General features: G+C 36.1%; 1 protein-coding gene across 3 annotated transcripts in view; it reads left to right on the top strand.

Annotated features, from left to right (window-relative positions):
* SOX6 (SRY-box transcription factor 6) overlaps nt 1-18,149 on the top strand; it is a 636,354-nt gene that overhangs the window by 115,577 nt on the left and 502,628 nt on the right. For all 3 annotated transcript variants that reach the window (XM_082628665.1, XM_082628667.1, XM_082628666.1), the window contains exon 3: nt 11,748-11,829. The gene's annotated coding sequence lies outside the window, so the exon portion shown is untranslated. The remainder of the gene's footprint in view (nt 1-11,747; nt 11,830-18,149) is intronic.

Here is an 18,149-nt window from a genome sequence, read left to right as displayed (position 1 = left end):
TTTAGGTCTTCGGCCCATTTTTGGATTGGGTTGTTTGTTTTTGATATTGAGCTGCATGAGCTGCTTGTAAATTTTGGAGATTAATCCTTTGTCAGTTGCTTCATTTGCAAATATTTTCTCCCATTCTGAGGGTTGTCTTTTCATTTTGTTTATGTTTTCCTTTGCTGTGCAAAGCTTTTGTTTCTTTAGGTCCCATTTGTTTATTTTTGTTTTTATTTCCATTTCTTTAGGAGGTGGGTCCAAAAGGATCTTGCTGTGATTTATGTCATAGAGTGTCCTGCCTATGTTTTCCTCTAAGAGTTTTATACTGTCTAGCCTTACATTTAGGTTTTTAATCCACTTTGAGTTTATTTTTGTGTATGGCATTAGGGAGTGTTCTAATTTCATTCTTCTACATGTAGCTGTTCAGTTATTGAAGAGGCTGTCTTTTTTCCATTGTATATTCTAGCCTCCTTTACCAAAAATAAGGTGACCGTATGTGCGTGGGTTTATCTCTGGGCTTTCTATCATGTACCATTGATCTATATTTCTGTTTTTATGCCAGGACCATACTGTCTTGATTACTGTAGCTTTATAGTATAGTTAGAAGTCCTGGAGCCCGATTCCTCCAACTCCGTTTTTCTTTCTCAAGATTGCTTTGGCTATTTGGGGTCTTTTGTGTTTCCATACAAATTGTGAAAGTTTTTGTTCTAGTTCTGTGAAAAATGCCATTGGTAGTTTGATAGGGATTGCATTGAATCTGTAGATTGCTTTGCGTAGTAGAGTCATTTTCACAATGTTAATTTTTCCAACCCAAGAACGTGGTATATCTTTTCATCTGTTTGTATCATCTTTAATTTCTTTCATCAGCGTCTTATAGTTTTCTGCATACAGTACTTTTTTGTCTCCTTAGGGAAGTTTATTCCTAGGTATTTTATTCTTTTTGTTGCAATGATAAATGGGAGTGTTTCCTTAATTTCTCTTTCAGATTTTTCATCATTAGTGTATAGGAATGCAATAGATTTCTGTGCATTAATTTTGTATCTTGCTACTTTACCAAATTCATTGATTAGCTCTAGTAGTTTTCTGGTAGCATCTTTAGGATTCTCTATGTATAGTATCATGTCATCTGCAAACAGTGACAGCTTCACTTCTTCTTTTCCTATTTGGATTCCTTTTATTTCTTTTTCTTCTCTGATTGCTGTGGTTAAAACTTCCAAAACTATGTTGAATAATAGTGGTAAGAGTGGGCAACCTTGTCTTGTTCCTGATCTTAGAGGAAATGCTTTCAGTTTTTCACCATTGAGAACAATGTTGGCTGTGGGTTTGTCATATATGGCCTTTATTATGTTGAAGTAAGTTCCCTCTATGCCTACTTTCCAGAGGTTTTTTTTCATAAATGGGTGTTGAATTTTGTCAAAAGCTTTTTCTGCATCTATTGAGATGATCATATGATTATTCTCCTTCAATTTGTTAATATGGTTTATCACGTTGCTTGATTTGCATATATTGAAGAATCTTGTCATTCCTGGGATAAACCCCACTTGATCATGGTGTATGATCCTTTTAATGTGCTGTTGGATTCTGTTTGCTAGTATTTTCTAAGGATTTTTGCATCTATGTTCATCAGCGATATTGGCCTTTAGTTTTCTTTCTTTGTGACATCTTTGTCTGGTTTTGGTCTCAGGGTGATGGTGGCCTCGTAGAATGAGTTTGGGAGTGTTCCTCCCTCTTCTATATTTTGGAAGAGTTTGAGAAGGATAGGTGTTAGCTCTTCTCTAAATGTTTGATAGAATTCACCTGTGAAGCCATCTGGTCCTGGGCTTTTGTTTGTTGGAAGATTTTTTATCACAGTTTCAATTTCAGTGCTTCTGATTGGTCTGTTTATATTTTCTCTTTTTTCCTGGTTCAGTCTTGGAAGGTTGTGCTTTTCTAAGAACTTGTCCATTTCTTCCAGGTTGTCCATTTTATTGGCATATAGTTGCTTGTAGCAATCTCTCATGATCTTTTGTATTTCTGCAGTGTCAGTTGTTACTTCTCCTTTTTCATTTCTAATCCTATTGATTTGAGTCTTCTCCCTTTTTTTTCTTGATGAGTCTGGCTAATGGTTTATCAATTTTGTTTACCTTCTCAAAAAAACAGCTTTTAGTTTTATTGATCTTTGCTATTGTTTCCTTCATTTCTTTTTCATTTATTTCTGATCTGATATTTATGATTTGTTACCTCTGCCAACTTTATGATTTGTTTCCTCTGATCTTTATGATTTGTATCCTCTGCCAATTTGGGTTTTTTTTTTTGTTCTTCTTTCTCTAATTGCTTTAGGTATAAGGTTAGGTTGCTTATTTGAGATGTTTTTTGTTACTTGAAGTAGGATTGTATTGCTATAAACTTCCCTGTTAGAACTGCTTTTGCTGCATCCTGTAGGTTTTGGGTCGTCGTGTTTTCATTGTCATTTATTTCTAGGTATTTTTTGATTTCCTCTTTGATTTCTTCAGTGATCTCTTGGTTATTTAGTAGTGTACTGTTTAACCTCCATGTGTTTGTATTTTTTACAGACTTTTTCCTGTAATTGATATCTAGTCTCATACTGTTGTGGTTGGAAAAGATACTTGATATGATTTAAATTTTCTTAAATTAACCAAGGCTTGATTTGTGACCCAAGATGTGATCTATCCTGGAGAATGTTCCATGAGCACATGAGAAGAAAGTGCATTTCATTGTTTTGGATGGAATGTCCTATAAATATCGATTAAGTCCATCTTGTTTAATGTGTCATTTAAAGCTTGTGTTTCTTTACTTATTTTCATTTTGGATTATCTCTTCCATTGGTGAAAGTGGGGTGTTAAAAGTCCCCTACTATTATTGTGTTACTGTTGATTTCCCCTTTTATGGCTGTTAGCATTTGCCTTACGTATTGAGGTGCTCCTATGTTGGGTGTATAAATATTTACAATTGTTATATTTTCTTCTTGGATTGATCCCTTGATCATTATGTAGTGTCCTTCTTTGTCTCTTGTAATAGTCTTTATTTTAAAGTCTATTTTGTCCGATATGAGAATTGCTACTCCAGCTTTCTTTTGATTTTCATTTTCATGGAATATCTTTTTCCATCCCCTTACTTTCAGCCTGTGTGTGTCCCTAGGTCTGAAGTGGGTCTCTTGTAGACAGCATATATACGGGTCTTGTTTTTGTATCCATTCAGCCAGTCTATGTCTTTTGGTTGGAGTATTTAATCCATTTACATTTAAGGTAGTTATCGATATATATGTTCCTATTACCATTTTAAAAATTGTTTTGGGCTTGTTATTTTAGGTCTTTTCGTTCTCTTGTGCTTCCTGCCTAGAGTAGTTCTTTTAGCATTTGTTTTATGTAAAGCTTGTTTGGTGGTGCTGAATTCTCTTAGCTTTTGCTTGCCTGTAAAGGTTTTAATTTCTCTGTCGAATCTGAATGAGATCCTTGCTGGGTAGAATAATCTTGGTTGTAGTTTTTCCTTTTCATCACTTTAAATATGTCCTGCCACTCCCTTCTCGCTTGCAGAGGTTCTGCTGAAAGGTCAGCCGTTAACCTTATGGGGATTCCCTTGTATGTTATTTGTTGTTTTTCCCTTGCTGCTTTTAATATTTTGTTGTTTGTATTTAATTTTTGATAGTTTGATGAACATGTGTCTTGGTGTGTTTTTCCTTGGATTTATCCTGTATGGGACTCTCTGCGCTTCCTGGACTTGATTGACTATTTCCTTTTCCATATTAGGGAAGTTTACAACTATAATCTCTTCAAATATTTTCTCAGTCCGTTTTTTTTTTTCTCTTCTTCTTCTGGGACCCCTATAATTCGAATGTTGGTGCATTTACTGTTGTCCCAGAGGTCTCTGAGACTGTCCTCAATTCATTTCATTCTTTATTCTGCTCTGCAGTAGTTATTTCCACTATTTTATCTCCCAGGTCAGTTATCTGTTCTTCTGCCTTAGTTATTCTGCTATTGATCCCTTCTAGAGAATTTTTAATTTCATTTATTGTGTTGGTCATCATTGTTTGTTTGCTCTTTAGTTCTTCTAGGTTCTTGTTAAACGTTTCTTGTATTTTCTCTATTCTTTTTCAAAGATTTTGGATCATCTTTATACTATCATTATTCTGAATTCTTTTTCAGGTAGACTGCCTATTTCCTCTTCATTTGTTCGGTCTGGTGGGTTTTTACCTTGCTCCTTCATCTGCTGTGTGTTTCTCTGTCTTCTCATTTTGCTTAACTTACTGTGTTTGGGGTCTCCTTTACGCAGGTTGCAGGTTCATAGTTCCTGTTGTTTTTGGTGTCTGCGACCAGTGGGTAAGTTTGGTTCAGTGAGTTGTGTAGGCTTCCTGTTGGCGGGGACTGGTGCCTGTGTTCTGGTGGATGAGGCTGGATCTTGTCTTTCTGGAGGGCAGGACCACGTCCGGTGGTGTGTTTTGGGGTGTCTGTGACCTTATTATGATTTTAGGCAGCCTCTCTGCTAATGGGTGGGGTTGTGTTCCTGTCTTGTTAGTTGTTTGGCATAGGGTATCCAGCACTGTAGCTTGCTGATCATTGAATGGAGCTGGGTCTTAGCGCTGAGACAGAGATAGCTAGGAGAGCTTTCGCCATTTGATATTACGTGGAGCCAGGAGGTCTCTGGTGGTCCAATGTCCTGAACTCTGCTCTCCCACCTCAGAGGCTCAGGCCTGACACCTGGCCGGAGCACCAAGACCCTGTCAGCCCCATGGCTCAGAAGAAAAGTGAGAAAAAAAGAAAGAAAGAAAGTTATTAAAATAAAAAATAAATGGAAATTATTAAAAATAAAAAATTAAAAAGTAATTAAAAAAATGAAAGAAAGAAGAGAGCAACCAAACAAAAAAACAGATCCAGCAGTGATAATAAGTGCTGAAAACTATACTAAAACCAAAAACCAAACAACAAAAAACGGACAGACAGGGCTTCCCTGGTGGTGCAGTGGTTGGGAGTCTGCCTGCCGATGCAGGGGACGTGGGTTCGTGCCCCAGTTCGGGAGTATCCCGCATGCCGCGGGGCGGCTGGGCCCGTGGGCCATGGCCACTGGGCCTGCGAGTCCGAAGCCTGTGCTCCGCAGCGGGAGAGGCCACAGCGGTGAGAGGCCCGCGTACTGCAAAAAAATTAAAAAAAAAAACAAAACTGACAGACAAAACCCTAGGACAAATGGTAAAAGCAAAGCTATACAGACAAAAATGACACAAAAAAGGATACACATACACACTCACAAAAAGAGAAAAAGGAAAAAGTCTGTATATCTATATATAAAAAAAAGTAAGAAAGCAACCAAATCAATAAACAAATCGACCAATGATAATATATTCTAAATACTAAACTAAGATAAACATAAAACCAGAATCAAATTAGATGCAGAAAGCAAACCCCAAGTCTACAATTGCTCCCAAAGTCCACTGCCTCAATTTTGGGATGAGTCGTCTATTCAGTTATTCCACAGATGCAAGGTACATCAAGTTGATTGTGGAGATTTAATCTGATGCTTCTGAGGCTGCTGGGAGAGATTTCCCTTTCTCTTCTTTGTTTGCACAGCTCCCGGGGTTCAGCTGTGGATTTGGCCCCACCTCTGCATGTAGGTCGCCTGAGGGCGTCTGTTCTTCGCCCAGACAGGACGGGGTTAAAGTAGCAACTGATTAGGGGGCTCTGGCTCACTCAGGCCCGGAGGAGGGAGGGGTACAGAATGCAGGGCGAGCTTGTGGTGGCAGAGGCCGGCTTGACGTTGCAACAGGCTGAGGCGCGCCGTGTGTTCTCCCGGGGAAGTTGTCCCTGGATCACGGGACCCTGGCAGTGGCGGGCTGCACAGGCTCCCCGGAGGGGAGTTGTGGATAGTTACCTGTGCTTGCACACAGGCTTCTTGGTGGCTGCAGTAGCAGCCTTAGTGTTTCATGCCCGCCTCTGGTGTCCGCACTGATAGCCGCGGCTCGCGCCCGTCTCTGGAGCTTGTTTAGGCGGTGCTCTGAATCCCCTCTCCTTGTGCACCCAGAAACAATGGTCTCTTGCCTCTTAGGCAGTTCCAGACTTTTTCCCGGACTCCCTCCCAGCTAGCTGTGGTGCATTAGCCCCCTTCAGGCTGTGTTCACGCAGCCAACTGCAGTCCTCTCCCTGGAATCTCACCTCCGAAGCCCAAGCCTCAGCTCTCAGCCCCCACCCACCCCGGCTGGTGAGCAGACAAACATCTCGGGTGCTGGTCGGCACTGATCCTCTGTGCGGGAATCTCTACACTTTGCCCTCTGCACCCCTGTTGCTGTGCTCTCCTCTGTGGCTCTGAAGCTTCCCCCGCCCCCGCCACCCCCCCCCCCCACGCCCTGTCTCCACCAGTGAAAGGGCTTCCTAGTGTGTGGAAACTTTTCCTCCTTCACAGTTCCCTCCCAGAGGTGCAGGTCCCATCCCTATTCTTTTGTCTCTGTTTCTTCTTTTTTCTTTTGCCCTACCCAGGTACATGAGGAGTTTCTCGCCTTTTGGGAAGTCTGGGGTCTTCTGCCAGTGTTCAGTAGGTGTTCTGTAGGAGTTCCACATGTAGATGTATTTCTGATGTATTTGTGGGGAGGAAGGTGATCTCCACATCTTACTCCTCCACCATCTTGAAGGTCTCCCCTCTTGTTTTTCTTTTATATTTCATGCTTTTTATGTTACATTCAAGAAAGTTTTGCAAAACCCAATGTTACTAAGATTTTTTTCTATGCATTCCATTAGAAGTTTTATAGTTTTAGCTTTTAATTTAGGTGTATGATTCGTTTTGAGGTAATTTTTGTAATAGGGCGAGATGAAGTTTATGGTATATATTTTGGCTATGGCTCTCCAATTGTTCTAGTGCCATTGTCTGAAAAGATTATCTTTTTCCCCATTAAATTGCATTGGCACTTTTGTTGAAAATAAGTTGACCATATATATATAGATTTATTTCTGGAGTCTCTATTCCGTTCCATTGATCTATTTGTCTATTTTTTTTATGCCACTATCTTGATTACTTGATTACTGTAGCCTTATATTGATAGAATGAGTTGTGAAGTATTACCTTCTATATAATTTTCTGGAAGAATTTGTGTACAGTAGGTATTATTACTTTTTAAATACTTGAAAGACTTCACTAATGAAACCATCTGGGCTTGGAGTTTTCTTTTGAGGAAGGTTTTTAACTACAAATACAATTTTTAAAAATAGGTATAGGGCTGGACTTCCCTGGTGGCGCAGTGGTTGAGAGTCCACCTGCGGATGCAGGGAACACGGGTTCATGCCCCGGTCCGGGAGGGTCCCACGTGCCGTGGAGCGGCTGGGCCCCTGAGCCGTGGCCGCTGAGCCTGCACATCCGGAGCCTGTGCTCCACAACGGGAGAGGCCACAATGGTGAGAGGCCCGCATACCGCAAAAAAAAAAAAAAAAAATAGGTATAGGGCTATTGAGGTTATCTATTTCATCTAAGTTATATGGTTTATTTAAGTGCATTTTATCTAAATTGTTTAATCTATTGGCATAGATTTGTTCATAATACATATCTTTTAATATTTGTAGAATATTTAGTGATGTTGCCTCATTTATGCTATGAGAATGTAAACACAACATCAAACTTAATATTGCTTTCCTTTTTTCTATTTTATTGATTTCTGCTTTTAGTCTTATTATTTCATTTTTTTCTGCATACTTTGAGTTTATGTTGCCCTTCTTCTTCTAGTTTCTTAAGGTGAAAGCTGAGATCATTGATTTGAGACCCCCTTTTTCAATATAGATTTTAGTGCTATAAAATTTACTTCTAAGTACTGCTTGTAGCTGTGTTCCATAAATTTTAATATGTGGTGTTTACGTTTTTATTCAATTCAAAATGCTTTCTAATTTCCCTTTTGATTTCTTCTTTGATCTGTGTGTCATTTAGAAGTGTTATTTCCTAATATTTACAGATTTTCAAGATATCTTTCTGTTATTGAACTACTAGTTCTTTTGTTGGTTGGCAAGTTCTATCAATGTAAACTAGGTAAAGTTGGTGGACAGTGCTGTCCAGGTCTTCAATATCCTTACTGATTTTTTTGGTTTACGTGTTCTACCCTTAATTGAGGGAGAGAGATTTTGAGAACTCTGATTAAAATTCTTCCTGAATTTTATTAGTTTTTCTTCCCTGTATTTTGAAGCTCTATTAGGTGGATACATGTTTAGGGTCATTATGTCCTCCTACTGAGTTGACACCCTTATCATTGTATAAAAAGCCCTTTATCCATTGTAATATTCTTTGCTTTGAAATCTACTTTGTCTGATAGCCCTGCAGGTTTCTTTTTATTAGTGGTACCGTGGTATATATTTTCTATCCTTTCACTTTTAAAGTATTGTGTCTTCATTTAAAAGTGGATTTCTTGTAGCCAGCATGCAGTTGAGTCTTGCTTTTTTATCCAGTATGACAATCTCTCCCTTTTAATTTGGGTGTTTAGACCATTTATGTTTAATGTGATTATTGACATGGTTGAGTTTAAATATATGATATGCTCTTTGTTTCTTGTTTGTACCACCTGTTCATCATTCTGTTTCCCCTTTTTCTTGTTTTCCTTTTAATTTATTGAGAATTTTTATGATTTCATTTAAAATCCCTTATTGGCTTCTTAATTTTTTTGTTTTAATATATTTTAGTGGTTGCTTTAGTAGTTATAGCAACCTTATACAACTTCTCACAGTCTTACTTCAAGTAATATTATCCCACATCACACATGGGATGAGAATCTTACAATAGCATACTTCCGTTTCTCCCTCCTAGCCTCTGTGCTATTGTCATGCACATTACTTCCACATATGTTAAATCTAAAGATAATTTTTATCATTTTTGCTTTGAATAGTCAATATTTTAAAGATATTTAAAAAATAAAATAGTCTTTCATATTTCCCCACATATTTCCCATTTTCAATGTACTTTATTTCTTTGTGTAGCTTCAGATTTCCATTTGGTAAGTTACCTTCTGCTTGAAGGACCTCTTTAATATTTCTTGTAGATTATGTCTGCTGGTGAGATGGTGATATTTCCATCACCTTTTATATTTCTGAAAAATCTTTATTTTACTAGGTATAGACTTTTAGATTAACTTTTTGTGGTTCAGTAATTAAAAATATTGATCCATTGTCTTTTGGCTTGCATTGTTTTCAGAAAGAAGTCTGCCTTAATTTTTATTATGTTTCTCTGTGTGTGATGTGTCATTTTCCTCTGGCTGCTTTTAAGATTTTCTCTTTTTACATTGGTTGTAAGCAACGTGGTTACTATGTGCCTTAGTGTAGTTTTCGTAATGTTTCTTGAGCTTGGGTTTTTTGAGATTCTTGTATCTGTAGGTTTATAGTTTTTGTCACATCTAAAAAATTTTCAGCCATTATTACATCAGAATTTTTTTTTAAACTCCCATTCTTTGTGGAATCCAATTACACACATATTAGGCAGCTTGAAGTTGTTCTTCAGTTCTCTGATTCTGTTCACATTTTTTCATCTTTTCCCCCCCATTCTGTTTCATTTTGCATTGTTTCTATTGATAAGCCTTCAAGTTCACTTGTCTTTGTCCTGCAGTGTCAAATCTGCTTTTAATTCCACCCCTGTGATTTTTCATCCCAGACATTGTACTTTTTATCTCTAGAAGTTATAGTTGGGTCTTTATTGTATATTTGATATCTCTACTTAGTATGTTCAGTCTATTTTAGTTTCATGAACAAATAGAATGCAACTAACAACTATTTTAATATCCTTGTCTACTAATTCTATCATCTGTGTCATTTCTGGACAAGTTTCAATTCATTGCTTTTTCTCTTCATAATGAGTGGTATTTTTCTGCTTCTTTGCATGACTGGTGACTTGTTATTAGATGCCATAAATTGTGTGAATTTTACCTTGTTGAGTGCTGAATCTTTCAGTATTTCTATAAATATTTTTGGACGTTTTTTTCTGGTATGTAGTTAAGATACTTGGAAACAGTTTGGTCCTTTCAGTACTTGCTTTTAAGAACTGTCAGTTGGAACCAGTGCAGCCTATAGTGTAAGGCTAAGTTTCTGCACTGCTGAGGCAATACTCTTCTGAGTATTCTGTCCAGTGCCCCTGGCATTGTGGAGTTTTACACTTTGATGATGGGAAATTGAATTATTCCTTGATTTGTGTGAGCTCTGGGGATTGATTTCTCTGCTCCTTTTAGGTATATCTGTCCCTAACTTTGGTTAGTTTCCTCACACATGTGTGCTTATCAGTAATTGTGAGGGATTCTCTGCAGACCTCTGGAAGTTTATGTGCAGGTCTTTCTCCTCTGTTACTTTGCCCTACCAACTATATCCAGCTTGGCCTCCCTAGACTCCCAGCTTCGTCTTCTTAACTCAGTGAGACCATTAGGATTTGCCTCTGTACACTGAAGTTGGTAATTTCTTTCTTGAGGCAGTAAGCTGGGACAACTGTAGAGATGACCTCTTTTGTTTTTCCTTTCTCAGGAATCACTTCTTCGTTGCTTGATGTCCAGTTTCTGAAAACTGTTGTTTTTATATATTTCATCCAGTTTTTTTTAGTTGTTTAACCCAAGAAGGGTAAATCCAGTCCCTGTTAGTCTGTCCTGGTCAGGAACAGAAACGTCTACATAAGTGAAGAAAATATATGATATATATTAAACATGCAGTATATTGAGTGCTTCACACATAGAAAGTATTCAATAATCAGTCACTATTGCTATTTCTCCACCTGCATCCTGTTCAATAATGAAGGTTTATTTTATATACCACCTTCCATATGAAGGCTTCCAGATGAATTATTACTCTTTATTCTTTGTACTCACATCACTTTTTTAATATACTTTCATGATGACATGGATCTACATTATAAATTTTGGTTTACTTGTTTGTATTTTGTGGTAGATTGTAAGCTCTTAGGCAAATAAGATCTATCTTGTTTATCAATCATTAGTTTCCAGCATATAGTAAATGCTTAGATCTTTGTTGCATAAATGAATAGTCGAGGTATCTCACACCTTTTATGAAATATTCAAGGGTAGAATTTTTGATTGGGAAGGAAAGAGAGATGGTTTAGTGGATGAGAACATTTGAGCAGAATGAAAGTGGAGAGGAGTTCCAGAGAGTAGCATGATAACAAAAGGTGGTTGGTTGAGGTTGATAATATATAATAATGATAATGATAATGACAATCGTACTAGTAAATACTACTACTACTACTTCAAAAGTTATTGTGAAGGTGAGAGAGGATAGAGGAGTATAGAGTGGAGACTAGGAAAGACTTATTGTAGTATGTCAATGCAACCATTTTGTGATACCTTCAGCACCTTGCTGAACATAGATGGTAATGTTGGTAACATTTCATAAATGTGTATTGTGTGAATCAGTGTAATTTGAATTGTTGTAATAGAGGCTTTTAAACAAAGTGCTGAGAGAACACAGTATACTTTTTGGAGTATACTTGTGAACCTTGGAAGGAAGTGGTAGGGATGGATTAACTGAGAAGAAGCAGAAAGAAATTCTAGATAGTGGAGAATAGCATAAACACAAAAAATACTATAGGCGATAAATAAGCATAATATAACAGAAAGAACAAATGGACCTTGGAGAAGGGTTCAGTAGGGCTTCACTTTTATCTCTGTCACTGGTGTAACTCTGGAAAATTACCTACCCTGTCTGAGACTCAATTCCCTCATCTGTAAAATGGGTGTGGTTGTTGGGAAGATTATATGATGCATAGAGTAAATTTATTTTATGTTGCAGATAGTGGGTCCAATAACTATTAGTTTCTTCTTTTTAGACATTCTATATCTTCTGATGAGGAAAGAAAAATGCTTCAAGAAGGACTTTGTGACCCCTCATCACTTTGTATAAGAGCCCAGGTATAATATATAATTTATGAGTATAACTAATGTTCCCATTTATTTCCTATTTCCGTGGCAAATGAGGATTGCATTGCATTTTTGTGGTCTAATACTAAGACCTAAGTAATTTTAACACCCAATTTCTTTACATCTTCTAGTTTTAACTTATGTTTATAACTGTTAGGATTATTGGCTAAACTTTACATACAAATGAAACAATTTTACTACCACAATAATATTTTTCAGAAATGTTTCTATTTATAGGGAATATATCTACTGAATGAAAGGTTGGAAAGATGAGTATCAGAAATCCTAAAATTTTTCAAGTCTGGAAACTACTTGTATTCTTTTAAATTATTTGTTTTATGAATAAAATCAGTTTTGATATTAATTTACCATCATGGAAATCATATAATACAAGGTACAGAGTAAAGTTTAGAAACTTTTGACTTTTAAAAAGTAATCATACTTTAAATTTCCAATTGGTTTATAAAAAAACATTGTTAATGTGCACTTACAGAAATATTTTGGATACATGGAGATTTTAAAAGGAATTCTAGCATAACTAAAACAGAGTAATCTTTTATTTTTTTCACTGAAGGGAAAATTCAGGACTCTTCCAGTTAAGTAACTCTGTCCTTGGTTTAGAGAACTGAAAAATTTGCATAGTCAATAGAATAAAAATTGATAAGACATAGCAGTTTTGGAGCCGATTTTCAGCACTGTTTTTGGTTCTTGAATACTTGCATTGACATATACAACTCATAGGTATAGTGCATAATACTGCTGATCCTGCCAAGTGAAGAACCACCTTTAGTCATCTACCTAGTATCTCAACTGCTGGGTGCTGAGTTGGCAAGGATCTGGCATGTGGTAGCACCTGACTTCATCTGCTGTCTTCACTATAGACTGGTTCTTTGCATTTATGAATCTTAGTCTGGCCTTGATGACAGTTTGCTTGGTTGAAAGTCACCTTATTTTAATTTAAGACGTGTTGCCTCCATGATACTTGTAAACATGTTGAGAGGCTGAGTTTTGATGAATCTCACAAAACTCCTCAACAGGGCATGAACTGAAACCAAGGAGCTGACAATATTAATAATTCAGCATTTGGCAGTATTGTGGATATTAATGCATTCATAGTTCATCTTGACAAACCTGGGCCCATCACATGTGAAAATGAGTTTAGTCATCTAATATTAGTTTCTGGTGAGTATTTTTATACTTTTCTTTCAAACTATAGATGAAATGAAGAAAATATTAGTCACTTCTTAGAAATGCAAGGTTCATAGCCCACATGACTATGTGTTGTGAAATAAAAAAAAAAGCTTTACAATAAATTACCATCTTGATTTAATGAAAAAATGCATAAAAATTCTTATGGTGCATTATGGCTGATTTGTGATATTTTAAATTGACCATTTATTCATAGTTGTAGAGTGAAGTACCTGTTTCAGTATTTCAGCTAAACATGTAACTCTTAACTTTAAATAACCAGTAAATTTACGTAACCTATGCAGGTAAACTATATAAAGCATTTGTCATAAAATTTAAAACATGCTAATAATAATACATGTATTCAGTAATTAGGACTTAAAGTTATTTTACAAATATTGCTTTCATGGGGAAATAAGTGTATCTTCTTGTAATAAAATGCCACAGGAGTGACACAATTTTATTTAATTATTAGTAACTCCAGGACACACTTCATAATTTGTGGGGCCTAGAAATAATATGGCAATGACTGAAGTGGAAAGATCTTGCTCCTTAAAATTTGGTGACTTGTTGAGCTGTCTGAATCATCTATGTCCTTCTCGCACATACCCAAATACATTTTATGATCACAAAAGAATTATTTTTTGATCTCTAAACTAGCCCCTTTCAGGCTAATATAACCACTTTGTTGTAAGATTTCTTCTTTTAAAGGGTATAAATGAAGAATTTAAATTTTCATGTGAAAAAAAGGATATTATTTGGTCCTCGAAGTATTTGGGTCCTTATTTCTACCTAGAAATCCTAACTATTATAGTCAAGTTGAACTACAAGGGGAAAAAGCTTATAAATTAAGCTTGGTTTTTTAAAAAAAGGGCCATTTATTTATTTTTATTTTATTTTTGGCTGCGTTGGGTCTTTGTTGCTATCTGGTGAAACACTTTGACTTAAAACTGGAAGGAAATAAACAAATCAAATGGACACTATTTTGTATGCTTATAAGCTTTTAATAAATTTCACTATAGTCAGGCTTATGTCTCAATATTATATTTTCATTCACATCTTCAAATGGGCAATTATGTCCACATGATAAATATGTGGGGTTAATGATGGTAATTTGCCACCTGAGTCATGAAGCAGCTCCTTTTCATCCTTACGTAAAAATTTCCATAGTTTTCTTGGTAATTCTTTAGAGTATAAAAAATCTGAATTAAAAGGAAAAAATTTTACACTATAAAAATCTCACTCTTGCCAAGAAATGAATTATACATAAGGTCTGAAAATAAGTAGAGTAGAAAAGAAGTAGAGATATATTTTAGACAGCAGATTGGATCCATTCAAAGAATTTGCAGGAATGCTTTCATTATGCTATGGTAGTAATAAATGGTATTGTACTACAAACTTCATAATAAAAATGGAATAGGTTTTAAACCAAAAGCTTGTTTGGTAACTTTGGCTCAATTTCTTGCCACTTCTGTATCCCTTGCAAAGGAGAATGCACTACATCTTTGTGAACAACCTGAATTTCTCTTGCCCTGGAAAACCATACAGTCCAACTTGGCTTTTGACACAGTCTAAACTACTCCGATCAGGTAAAGCTGATCTTAAGAAAAAAATTGGATACTCAGCAAACCCCAGCAGATATTTTGACACAATCTTAGAACTGATAAGTCATTATAAATTTAAATATTATCTTTCCTAGCAGAAACCTCACTAATAAATGGTTTTGAATATTTTATGAATGACTGAGCACCCTACTTTGTTAGTAAGTCCTCTGGAAAGCTATGACTTTTTGGGGATGGTTTTACTTTTGGAGGAAGGAGTGTTGAAGAGAAGGTACTGATGAGGTGTCATATAATTTTACAAGTTGCATAACTGCTTTTAACTACAAAACTATCTCTGATTAAAATAACAATTGAGCTTGTAATTTTTTCTGAACAGCTGCTGCTACAGGGGGTCATTACCTTGGAGAGCTCGAAAATAATCGTACTCTTGGTACATGAGTTATGTAGTCTTGTGTTTTACAGCAAAGCACAAAGTTTAAAGCCTATAGAAGAATGTTATTTGAAAGCTGTCAAACCATGTTAAAAAAGACTGCATCGTCAAAAGGCCCTGGTGGCCACGATTCTGCATGTAGCCTTGTCTTATTCATTACAAAATGCATGTTTATAAAGTTCCACAGAGCATCCAATTCCCAGTTCACTTATATCAGCAAGACTTAACTTGCTCATTAATCTAAATTCTTTTGCAACTTTAATCTACATGTTTAATTAATCATAAAATGAGGCGGTAAGTAATTTCAGCAATGTGTGGCTTGTTATCAGATGCATTTAATCACTCTTCTGTGAGCTCATTTGGAAACACCTGAAGATGTCGAGTGCAGTCTGAATAAGCATAAATTATTCTTTGTCAGTGTGCTTCACTCAACTAATAAGACATTAATTTAAAAGGCACTGTTTGTCATTTTTAGATCTTTACCAATATTTTTAGCTTAGCAATATAACTCTAATTGTATATATGATTCACAACTAGTACCCGACATAGGAAAGGGTAAGAGTTTAATTCATTTTTCTTATTTACATGTAATTATGTCATGTAATCTTAGTTTTTAATGAGGAGTAACCATCTTGTAAGTATTCATATGCTTTTGGAATAAGGTACTAATGAATTATAGTTGGAAAAATTATTTGTTGGTACAAAGGCTTGTGATTTCTTGTTGTTGCCTAGGTTAGGTCTGAAAAGACATGAGGTTTGGGAGAGCACTTTGATTTCAGGATACAGGTATTGCATAGAGATTATATGATGCAGATGATAACCTTATAAAAATTCAAGTAAAACAGTTATATTCAGCTATCCCACATAATAACATATGTAATCCTTACATAGGACCAGGTAGCCTAAGATAATGACAGTCCCATTTTTTCCCCCTAGTGTCTTAAGAGTATTACACAGTTGATGACAGCATTTTTTTTAAAAAAGACAAGAAACAAGAACAACAATAAAAGCAAAAACTCACTCACAGCTTCAGAGCAAAAAAAAATTCATGAGGGCTAAATGAGTTATATATCTCAATGCTGACATCGAGATATATTTTTATAGGAATAAAAATTGCATTTTATAGGATGTCATCACCTGTCCTGTTCATGCCATGAGAGCAGTGACACATGGTAAGAATAATTATCTCAGTGGAAACAAATTTATTTACCCGCCGTGGAACATCCCTGTTTATCTTATGAACTTATCTCACTCATATGCTATCTATGGATTGTCAGCAGTGAGCCAGAGGGGATGATTCCTGAAAAAGGAATATTGGTTTGAGCTGAAATATAGCCATATTCTCCATTTTTATTTGATGTGCACATCTCCTGGGTTTCTTCCCTTTCTTCAGGGATCCTTTACACTTAGCTAACAGTTATTTATATGTCCATTTCTTGCCTTATGCCTCATCACTGTGTAAAAATTCTCCTTCCTCTTTTCCTTTCTAAGGGAAAAAAAAATCCCAGGAAATCTATTTGTACTGTTCAAGTCATATAGGCCATCGCAGCACATTGCAGTGAAATGCCATTTACCCTTATTTCACTTAAGGCACTATAAATTGTTTTCTTAGAACCACTGATGAAAACTTCAAATCTTCTTTAGAATCATTTTTGAGAAACAACATTTCACTTGAACTTAACTTTCTTGGTAAGAATACTTTTCTCATTCCTGTAAAATCTTAGTGGATAGACACATACAGTCTAATATGAAGGCTTGCTGTCAGTTTTTCTTGGTAAGAAACCTCAAACTTCCCTAACTCCCCTTCCCTTGGAAAAACCTAAGATAATTTTTTCCAGACAGATTTATTTTCTAACTTGTTGTTTTGGTGCAGAGAAAGAACACAGTGTTCCCCCCTCTCATCCCAACTGATGTGCAAGTGGCCTGCCCTATTGTCCTGTTAAGTTCCTCTACACAAATACAATGATTTATTTTATAAAATGCTATATATTAACTGTAGCTATTTGTCTATATTATGTACTTAAAGAGGAAAATGATAAATTCAGTTCCATGCAGCTCTTATACCCTCAGATGTTTGGATATATGCTGATGCATATATATATATATATTATATATAAAATATATAATATATATTTTATATATATATATATATATAATATATATATATATATACACATACATTCACAATGTTACCCAAAACACACATACACTGACACTTTTGCCCAGTCACAAACAACAAAGACATACCACTTAAACATGCTTCTTCCATGGAGACCTCACAGTTGTTTAGAATGCACAGTACCCAGAATGAGGAACTACTCCAGTGGGTGCAACTGAATGAGTGGATCTTCCATATCCAGCTGAACTGACAGAGATGGTTAGCAAGGCTCTGATTTTAATGCACAACTTCTGTGGCTGAAGGACAGCATGCTGGTAAAGAAAGTGATTACTGGTGGCAGAGAGGGGTGGGCGAAGAATGAGTTAGGAGCTTGTGCATTGTGGTGTTCACTAGCAGTGTGCTCAGGGGGAGGGTTTGGAAGTCTTGAGTCATCAAAGTCTTCAGCTGCAGTGGGACTTCAGGCTCAGCAGATGAATGAGAATGTCACAGTGCAGTTGGTTACAGGCAATACTTCTGACTTCATACTGCAAGTCTCAATATCTTATTTATGTTAAATGTAAGAGAGCAATGATGTATTCAGTTATGCTTTGCGCTACCTCAGGAGAAAGCCTAATATCTCCCTCTCTCCTCCCTCCCCCCAGTTTCTTAAACATATGAAATTCCATTCTAATTTTTACCAAAAAATCCATGTGTTATTTCCTATAAACACTTAGATAATTTATGCCCATCCATCTTTCCTTTGAATCCAGGTTTTGTCTGTGAACATTGCTTGCTTTTTTATAGCAGGCTCGTTTTTCTTACTCATTTGAAATTGGCTTTTATTAGAAGATCATTTAGGCATATCAGTACAGTACATTTGGTGGCTTTATAAGAAGTTCTGATGCTAGATGTTCAAAGCTCTGCTCAGATGACATTTTTATGGATCCACACAGCCTTGCTCATATATGAAAAGAAGGTATTGAGTTATACAGATGATTAAGTTATTTCTCTCAAATTTTTATGAGAATGGGTT

The sequence above is a fragment of the Mesoplodon mirus genome (genome assembly GCF_964341445.2).
Source record: "Mesoplodon mirus genome assembly, chromosome: 7".
NCBI classification, from domain to species: domain Eukaryota; kingdom Metazoa; phylum Chordata; class Mammalia; order Artiodactyla; family Ziphiidae; genus Mesoplodon; species Mesoplodon mirus.
Note: the sequence above shows the minus strand (reverse complement) of the source record. Positions and strands in the feature narration are given on the sequence as shown.